Here is a 10047-nt window from a genome sequence, read left to right as displayed (position 1 = left end):
CTTCCTGCATGATCCAGGACATCTCTGAAGGGCTCAAAAGGCTTAAAAGTCGTATTTGAGGGAGGTAAAAAGCCACAGTAGAGCTGTGGCAGTTGTGACTGTTTGAAAAACGTTTTTCTCATTTATTATTCCGTTTTTGGTATTAAGGGGTTAATCATCCATTTGCAAGTGGGTGCAATGCTCTGCTAACTTATTACATACACTGTAAAAATTTCGTTAGTGTAACTGCCTTTTTTCACTGTTATTTCAAATTTTGACAAAATTTGTGTTTCTTAAAGGCGCAGTAACGTTTTTTTATATTGCTTGTAAACTTGTTTTAAAGTGGTTTCCAAGCTTGCTGGTATCATTGCTGGTCTGTTTAAACATGTCTGACACAGAGGAAACTACTTGTTCATTATGGCCTAGATTTAGAGTTGGGCGGTAGCCGTCAAAACCAGCGTTAGAGGCTCCTAACGCTGGTTTTTACCGCCCTCTGGTATTTGGAGCCAGTCATTAAAGGGTCTAACGCTCACTTTCTAGCCGCGACTTTTCCATATCGCAGATCCCCTTACGTCAATTGCGTATCCTATCTTTTCAATGGGATCTTTCTAACACTGGTATTTAGAGTCGTGACTGAAGTGAGCGTTAGAAATCTAACGACAACTCCAGCCGCAGAAAAAAAGTCAGGAGTTTTCTGGGCTAACGCCGGTTCATAAAGCTCTTAACTACTGTGCTCTAAAGTACACTAACACCCATAAACTACCTATGTACCCCTAAACCGAGGTCCCCCCACATCGCCGCCACTATATTTAAATTTTTTAACCCCTAATCTGCCGCTCCGTACACCGCCGCCAACTACGTTATCCCTATGTACCCCTAATCTGCTGCCCCTAACACCGCCGACCCCTATATTATATTTATTAACCCCTAATCTGCCCCCCACAACGTCGCCGCCAGCTACCTACAATAATTAACCCCTAATCTGTCGACCGGAGCTCACCGCTAGTATAATAAATGTATTAACCCCTAATCCGCCTCACTCCCGCCTCAATAACCCTATAATGAATAGTATTAACCCCTAATCTGCCCTCCCTAACAACGCCGACAGCTAACTTCAAGTATTAACCCCTAATCTGCTGACCGGAGCTCACCGCTACTCTAATAAATGGATTAACCCCTAAAGCTAAGTCTAACACTAACACCCCCCTAAGTTAAATATAATTTTTATCTAACAAAATAAATTAACTCTTATTAAATAAATTATTCCTATTTAAATCTAAATACTTACCTGTAAAATAAATCCTAATATAGCTACAATATAAATTATAATTATATCTTAGCTATTTTAGGATTAATATTTATTTTACAGGCAACTTTGTAATTATTTTAACCAGGTACAATAGCTATTAAATAGTTAATAACTATTTAATAGCTACCTAGTTAAAATAATTACAAAATTACCTGTAAAATAAATCCTAACCTAAGTTACAATTAAACCTAACACTACACTATCAATAAATAAATTAAATAAACTACCTACAATTATCTACAATTAAACCTAACACTACACTATCAATAAATAAATTAAATACAATTCCTACAAATAAATACAATTAAATAAACTAACTAAAGTACAAAAAATAAAAAAGAACTAAGTTACAAAAAATAAAAAAATATTTACAAACATTAGAAAAAAAATACAATTTTAAACTAATTACACCTACTCTAAGCCCCCTAATAAAATAACAAAGACCCCCAAAATAAAAAAAATGCCCTACCCTATTCTAAATTACAAAAGTTCAAAGCTCTTTTACCTTACCAGCCCTTAAAAGGGCCCTTTGCGGGCATGCCCCAAAGAATTCAGCTCTTTTGCCTGTAAAAAAAAAAAACATACAATACCCCCACCCCAACATTACAACCCACCACCCACATACCCCTAATCTAACCCAAACCCCCCTTAAATAAACCTAACACTAAGCCCCTGAAGATCTTCCTACCTTGTCTTCACCATGCCAGGTATCACCGATCGTTCCAGGCTCCGAAATCTTCATCCAAGCCCAAGCGGGGGCTAGACATCCATCATCCGGCTGAAGTCTTCTATCAAGCGACGGCTGAAGAAGTCCAGAAGAGGCTCCAAAGTCTTCATCCTATCCGGGAAGAAGAGTAGATCCGGACCGGCAACCATCTTCTTCCAAGCGGCATATTCTGTCTTCATCCGATGAGGACCGGCTCCATCTTGAGGACCTCCACCCCGGACCCATCTTCTTCTTCCGACGACTTCCCGACGAATGACGGTTCCTTTAAGGGACGTCATCCAAGATGGCGTCCCTCGAATTCCAATTGGCTGATAGGATTCTATCAGCCAATCGGAATTAAGGTAGGAAAATTCTGATTGGCTGATGGAATCAGCCAATCAGAATCAAGTTCAATCCGATTGGCTGATCCGATCAGCCAATCAGATTGAGCTCGCATTCTATTGGCTGATCGGAACAGCCAATAGAATGCAAGCTCAATCTGATTGGCTGATTGAATCAGCCAATCGGATTGAACTTGATTCTGATTGGCTGATTCCATCAGCCAATCAGAATTTTCCTACCTTAATTCCGATTGGCTGATAGAATCCTATCAGCCAATCGGAATTCAAGGGACGCCATCTTGGATGACGTCCCTTAAAGGAACCGTCATTCGTCGGAAGAAGAAGATGGGTCCGCGGTGGAGGTCTTCAAGATGGAGCCGGTCCTCATCGGATGAAGATAGAAGATGCCGCTTGGAAGAAGATGGTTGCCGGTCCGGATCTACTCTTCTTCCCGGATAGGATGAAGACTTTGGAGCCTCTTCTGGACTTCTTCAGCCGTCGCTTGATAGAAGACTTCAGCCGGATGATGGATGTCTAGCCCCCGCTTGGGCTTGGATGAAGATTTCGGAGCCTGGAACGATCGGTGATACCTGGCATGGTGAAGACAAGGTAGGAAGATCTTCAGGGGCTTAGTGTTAGGTTTATTTAAGGGGGGTTTGGGTTAGATTAGGGGTATGTGGGTGGTGGGTTGTAATGTTGGGGGGGGTATTGTATGTTTTTTTTTTACAGGCAAAAGAGCTGAATTCTTTGGGGCATACCCCGCAAAAGGCCCTTTTAAGGGCTGGTAAGGTAAAAGAGCTTTGAACTTTTGTAATTTAGAATAGGGTAGGGCATTTTTTTATTTTGGGGGTCTTTGTTATTTTATTAGGGGGCTTAGAGTAGGTGTAATTAGTTTAAAATTGTTGTAATTTTTTTCTAATGTTTGTAAATATTTTTTTATTTTTTGTAACTTAGTTCTTTTTTATTTTTGTACTTTAGTTAGTGTATTTAATTGTATTTATTTGTAGGAATTGTATTTAATTTATTTATTGATAGTGTAGTGTTAGGTTTAATTGTAACTTAGGTTAGGATTTATTTTACAAGTAATGTTGTAATTATTTTAACTAGGTAGCTATTAAATAGTTAATAACTATTTAATAGCTATTGTACCTGGTTAAAATAAATACAAAGTTGCCTGTAAAATAATTATTAATCCTAAAATAGCTACAATATAATTATAATTTATATTGTAGCTATATTAGGCCTAGATTTGGAGTTCGGCGGTAAAAGGGCTGTTAACGCTCCGCGGGCTTTTTTCTGGCCGCACCATAAATTTAACTCTGGTATCGAGAGTTAAAACAAATGCTGCGTTAGGCTCCAAAAAAGGAGCGTAGAGCATTTTTACCGCAAATGCAACTCTCGATACCAGAGTTGCTTACGGACGCGGCCGGCCTCAAAAACGTGCTCGTGCACGATTCTCCCATAGGAAACAATGGGACTGTTTGAGCTGAAAAAAAACCTAACACCTGCAAAAAAGCAGCGTTCAGCTCCTAACGCAGCCCCATTGATTCCTATGGGGAAACACTTCCTACGTCTGCACCTAACACCCTAACATGTACCCCGAGTCTAAACACCCCTAACCTTACACTTATTAACCCCTAATCTGCCGCCCCCGCTATCGCTGACCCCTGCATATTTTTTTTAACCCCTAATCTGCCGCTCCGTAAACCGCCGCAACCTACGTTATCCCTATGTACCCCTAATCTGCTGCCCTAACATCGCCGACCCCTATGTTATATTTATTAACCCCTAATCTGCCCCCACAACGTCGCCGACACCTACCTACACTTATTAACCCCTAATCTGCCGAGCGGACCTGAGCGCTACTATAATAAAGTTATTAACCCCTAATCCGCCTCACTAACCCTATCATAAATAGTATTAACCCCTAATCTGCCCTCCCTAACATCGCCGACACCTAACTTCAATTATTAACCCCTAAACTTCCGATCGGAGCTCACCGCTATTCTAATAAATGGATTAACCCCTAAAGCTAAGTCTAACCCTAACACTAACACCCCCCTAAGTTAAATATAATTTTTATCTAACGAAATAAATTAACTCTTATTAAATAACTTATTCCTATTTAAAGCTAAATACTTACCTGTAAAATAAATCCTAATATAGCTACAATATAAATTATAATTATATTATAGCTATTTTAGGATTAATATTTATTTTACAGGCAACTTTGTAATTATTTTAACCAGGTACAATAGCTATTAAATAGTTAAGAACTATTTAATAGTTACCTAGTTAAAATAATAACAAATTTACCTGTAAAATAAATCCTACCCTAAGATATAATTAAACCTAACACTACCCTATCAATAAAATAATTAAATAAACTACCTACAATTACCTACAATTAACCTAACACTACACTATCAATAAATTAATTAAACACAATTGCTACAAATAAATACAATTAAATAAACTAGCTAAAGTACAAAAAATAAAAAAGAACTAAGTTACAGAAAATAAAAAAATATTTACAAACATAATAAAAATATTACAACAATTTTAAACTAATTACACCTACTCTAAGCCCCCTAATAAAATAACAAAGCCCCCCAAAATAAAAAATTCCCTACCCTATTCTAAATTAAAAAAGTTACAAGCTCTTTTACCTTACCAGCCCTGAACAGGGCCCTTTGCGGGGCATGCCCCAAGAATTTCAGCTCTTTTGCCTGTAAAAAAAAACATACAATACCCCCCCCCAACATTACAACCCACCACCCACATACCCCTAATCTAACCCAAACCCCCCTTAAATAAACCTAACACTAATCCCCTGAAGATCTTCCTACCTTGTCTTCACCATCCAGGTATCACCGATCCGTCCTGGCTCCAAGATCTTCATCCAACCCAAGCGGGGGTTGGCGATCCATAATCCGGTGCTCCAAAGTCTTCCTCCTATCCGGCAAGAAGAGGACATCCGGACCGGCAAACATCTTCTCCAAGCGGCATCTTCGATCTTCTTCCATCCGGTGCGGAGCGGGTCCATCTTGAAGCAGGCGACGCGGATCCATCCTCTTCTTCCGATGTCTCCCGACTAATGACTGTTCCTTTAAGGGACGTCATCCAAGATGGCGTCCCTCGAATTCCGATTGGCTGATAGGATTCTATCAGCCAATCGGAATTAAGGTAGGAATTTTCTGATTGGCTGATGGAATCAGCCAATCAGAATCAAGTTCAATCCGATTGGCCGATCCAATCAGCCAATCAGATTGAGCTCGCATTCTATTGGCTGATCGGAACAGCCAATAGAATGCGAGCTCAATCTGATTGGCTGATTGGATCAGCCAATCGGATTGAACTTGATTCTGATTGGCTGATTCCATCAGCCAATCAGAAAATTCCTACCTTAATTCCAATTGGCTGATAGAATCCTATCAGCCAATCGGAATTCGAGGGACGCCATCTTGGATGACGTCCCTTAAAGGAACAGTCATTAGTCGGGAGACATCGGAAGAAGAGGATGGATCCGCGTCGCCTGCTTCAAGATGGACCCGCTCCGCACCGGATGGAAGAAGATCGAAGATGCCGCTTGGAGAAGATGTTTGCCGGTCCGGATGTCCTCTTCTTGCCGGATAGGAGGAAGACTTTGGAGGGGATTATGGATCGCCAACCCCCGCTTGGGTTGGATGAAGATCTTGGAGCCAGGACGGATCGGTGATACCTGGATGGTGAAGACAAGGTAGGAAGATCTTCAGGGGATTAGTGTTAGGTTTATTTAAGGGGGGTTTGGGTTAGATTAGGGGTATGTGGGTGGTGGGTTGTAATGTTGGGGGGGGGTATTGTATGTTTTTTTTTACAGGCAAAAGAGCTGAAATTCTTGGGGCATGCCCCGCAAAGGGCCCTGTTCAGGGCTGGTAAGGTAAAAGAGCTTGTAACTTTTTTAATTTAGAATAGGGTAGGGAATTTTTTATTTTGGGGGGCTTTGTTATTTTATTAGGGGGCTTAGAGTAGGTGTAATTAGTTTAAAATTGTTGTAATATTTTTATTATGTTTGTAAATATTTTTTTATTTTCTGTAACTTAGTTCTTTTTTATTTATTGTACTTTAGCTAGTTTATTTAATTGTATTTATTTGTAGCAATTGTGTTTAATTAATTTATTGATAGTGTAGTGTTAGGTTAATTGTAGGTAATTGTAGGTAGTTTATTTAATTATTTTATTGATAGGGTAGTGTTAGGTTTAATTATATCTTAGGGTAGGATTTATTTTACAGGTAAATTTGTTATTATTTTAACTAGGTAACTATTAAATAGTTCTTAACTATTTAATAGCTATTGTACCTGGTTAAAATAATTACAAAGTTGCCTGTAAAATAAATATTAATCCTAAAATAGCTATAATATAATTATAATTTATATTGTAGCTATATTAGGATTTATTTTACAGGTAAGTATTTAGCTTTAAATAGGAATAAGTTATTTAATAAGAGTTAATTTATTTCGTTAGATAAAAATTATATTTAACTTAGGGGGGTGTGGCAAACCTAGCCACTTCTGGACTATAACGTAAGAAAGGTTGTCTGTGACAGACCCTTCGGTCAGGACTGAAAGTGTTAACTTTATTTTCTAACCACAAGTGGCTGGCTCCAGCTACAATCTAATTAATGCTTAGCATTCTATTGTTTGATCACCCCCAGAGAGAAACGCCTAAGTGATAAGGAGAGTCAAGAGTGTCCTGTGGTTGAAGTGTTTAAGTAATATAATCCTATTGTATCATGTCAAGGGCGCTTCTCCCTTTTATCTAATGTACAACATTCTTTCCACCCCCATCTGGGGGGGGGGGGTCAAAAACCTGTATAAATCTGTATGCTGCCTTCAAATAAAGTGTTATTCTGTTTAAAACCTGAAAACTGGCTGGGTTCTGAACTGCTGATTCCCTATGCAGGACATTGTTCCCTGGTGTTAACCCTTGGTATCCGGTTGGTACCGTTACAATTGGTGGCAAGCGACGGAATGAACCTTATCGCCCAGAAGAGTAACTACACAAGCCAGTAACCTCAGGAAGAGGGGGATTACTACAATACTGACTAAGATGGAAGGAGTACCAGGGACCGAAGTGAATGGAGATGGATTATTCTAAGCTAAAGAGACAAACGTAAAAGGAACTGCTAGAAGCCAGGGGAAAGATAGGCAGCAGCAAACCCAAGGCTATATTAATTGCTGAGCTGATGGAGGGAGACAGAGCTCGCAGCGCTACGCCTCCAGCAGCCATGGAGGAGACCCTATACCAGAGGGAAATGAGGACCAGGCTGGAATTTTTACCCCAACCTGTACCACGGGATATGCTATCCGTGGTAATGGCAGATGTGCAGGAGTACGTGATGGCACACAGTCCGCGGAATGCATCCTCCCGAGCAGAATCCATTTTGGACGCACTCAGCAACCCAGTAAGACCCAAAATCCCATACCATGCATTTAAAATGTTTTGTGAGGAGAAGGATGAGATTGATGGGTATTTACAGGATTTTGAGAGACTGTGCGAGTTACATGATTTGGAGCAGTCCGTATGGGTGCCGGTGCTAGCAGGCAAGCTAGCCGGTAGGGCAGCGGAAGCGTATCGCGCTGTACCCAGGGAGGACAGCAAGGATTACGCTAAAGTGAAGAGAGCGATCTTGGAAAGATATGCCATTACCTCAGAGGCATACCGGCGCAAGTTTAGAGGCCTGCGCAAGCCAGAAAGAGATTCCCATGCAGAGTGGGCCCACAAGCTGGATCAAGCATCTCAGGGGTGGATACAGGCCAGCCAAGCTACCACCATGGAAGAATTGCGACAACTGATGCTGTTGGAGCAATTCTTTAACGGCTTGTCCCCAGAAGCCCAAGAATGGGTGAGAGATCGAAAACCCCTCACCTTAACCGAAGCAGCCAGATTAGCAGACCAGCATTTTGATGCCAGGAGGCACCATGGACTACAGCCTAACAACAGACGGGCTAATATACAATGCCACACCTGCAAGCAGTGGGGACATATGGCACGTGAGTGCACCCAAAATCGGAGCAGACAAGCTTGGAACCAGGTCAGACAGAACCTGGCCCCAAGGGCGGCTGCTCACCATTACCAAACGGAGCCAGCCGCTCATGAGGTGTTGAGCACCCAAGCCGAGGAACCCCTGGGAATTCTGCATGAGGTGATGTCGGTCCAGGGACTTCGGGATTCGGGAGCTACTTTAACCCTGATAGCTCCCCATTTGGTGCCGGATACAGCACCCACTGGCGGATCCGTGGCAGTACGAGGGGCAGGGGGAGCAGTATACCGATTGCCCACTGCTAGAGTGGAGTACAGACCCCCAGTCACCCCAGCAGCTGCCAGTTACCAACCCCCGGCGCACCGCTATACCACACGGCCTCCGGCCACGAACTACCCTCAGAGAGCCCGGTTCAATTCGCGGGGCTACTCACAACCTATTCGGTGCTTTGGATGTAAGCAACTAGGGCACAAAAGACCAGAGTGTCCCCTAAATGCAGCGAATCAAGCACAGTCCTGGAGAAGACCCGCTGGCGGAATCCCACATAAACCTCAGCCTGTGGCCCGCTACGTAGAGGTGCCAGAATGCTGGGGCAGCCTACATGAAGCAGACCCCGTGCAAGCTGCCCACCGGAATAACCGGCAACGGGTTAAAGTGAATGGGAAGGAGGTCAGTTGTCTACGGGATACTGGTGCTACCATGACCTTGCTTCAAGAGAACTTGGTGCCTGAGAAACAGCACACTGGAGACACTGTGGCTGTGAGGGTAGCAGGGGGCACTGTGTTCCGCCTACCTGTTGCCAGGGTACATTTGGATTGGGGAGTGGGCGCTAGACTTGTGAATGTGGGGGTCAAGAAGGACTTACCTGCTGATGTTCTCCTTGGAAATGACTTGGCCCCCCTTGTTTCTGCCTATGCTCCCATGGATCCCGCTAATGTTAACCCTGTGACTACCCAAGCCCAGCCCCTCCGGGAAGAGACGCTTCCATGTTTGGGGTGGGGGCAGTACTGAGCCAAGTTGGAGCAGATGGCGGAGAACACCCCGTAGCTTACTTGAGCCGAAAGTTGTTGCCCCGGACATCCCCAAGCCGATCCGTTGGGATCAGACTGTGTATGCCGGCTTGGTTCTGGGGGAGCATTGTGGCAAACCTAGCCACTTCTGGACTATAACGTAAGAAAGGTTGTCTGTGACAGACCCTTCGGTCAGGACTGAAAGTGTTAACTTTATTTTCTAACCACAAGTGGCTGGCTCCAGCTACAATCTAATTAATGCTTAGCATTCTATTGTTTGATCACCCCCAGAGAGAAACGCCTAAGTGATAAGGAGAGTCAAGAGTGTCCTGTGGTTGAAGTGTTTAAGTAATATAATCCTATTGTATCATGTCAAGGGCGCTTCTCCCTTTTATCTAATGTACAACATTCTTTCCACCCCCATCTGGGGGGGGGGGGTCAAAAACCTGTATAAATCTGTATGCTGCCTTCAAATAAAGTGTTATTCTGTTTAAAACCTGAAAACTGGCTGGGTTGTGAACTGCTGATTCCCTATGCAGGACATTGTTCCCTGGTGTTAACCCTTGGTATCCGGTTGGTACCGTTACAGGGGGTGTTAGTGTTAGGGTTAGACTTAGCTTTAGGGGTTAATCCATTTATTAGAATAGCGGTGAGCTCCGATCGGAAGTTTAGGGGTTA

Source organism: Bombina bombina, chromosome 7 (genome assembly GCF_027579735.1).
Source record: "Bombina bombina isolate aBomBom1 chromosome 7, aBomBom1.pri, whole genome shotgun sequence".
NCBI classification, from domain to species: domain Eukaryota; kingdom Metazoa; phylum Chordata; class Amphibia; order Anura; family Bombinatoridae; genus Bombina; species Bombina bombina.
The sequence above is the reverse complement of the archived record's forward strand: the minus strand, read 5'-3'. Positions refer to the sequence as shown.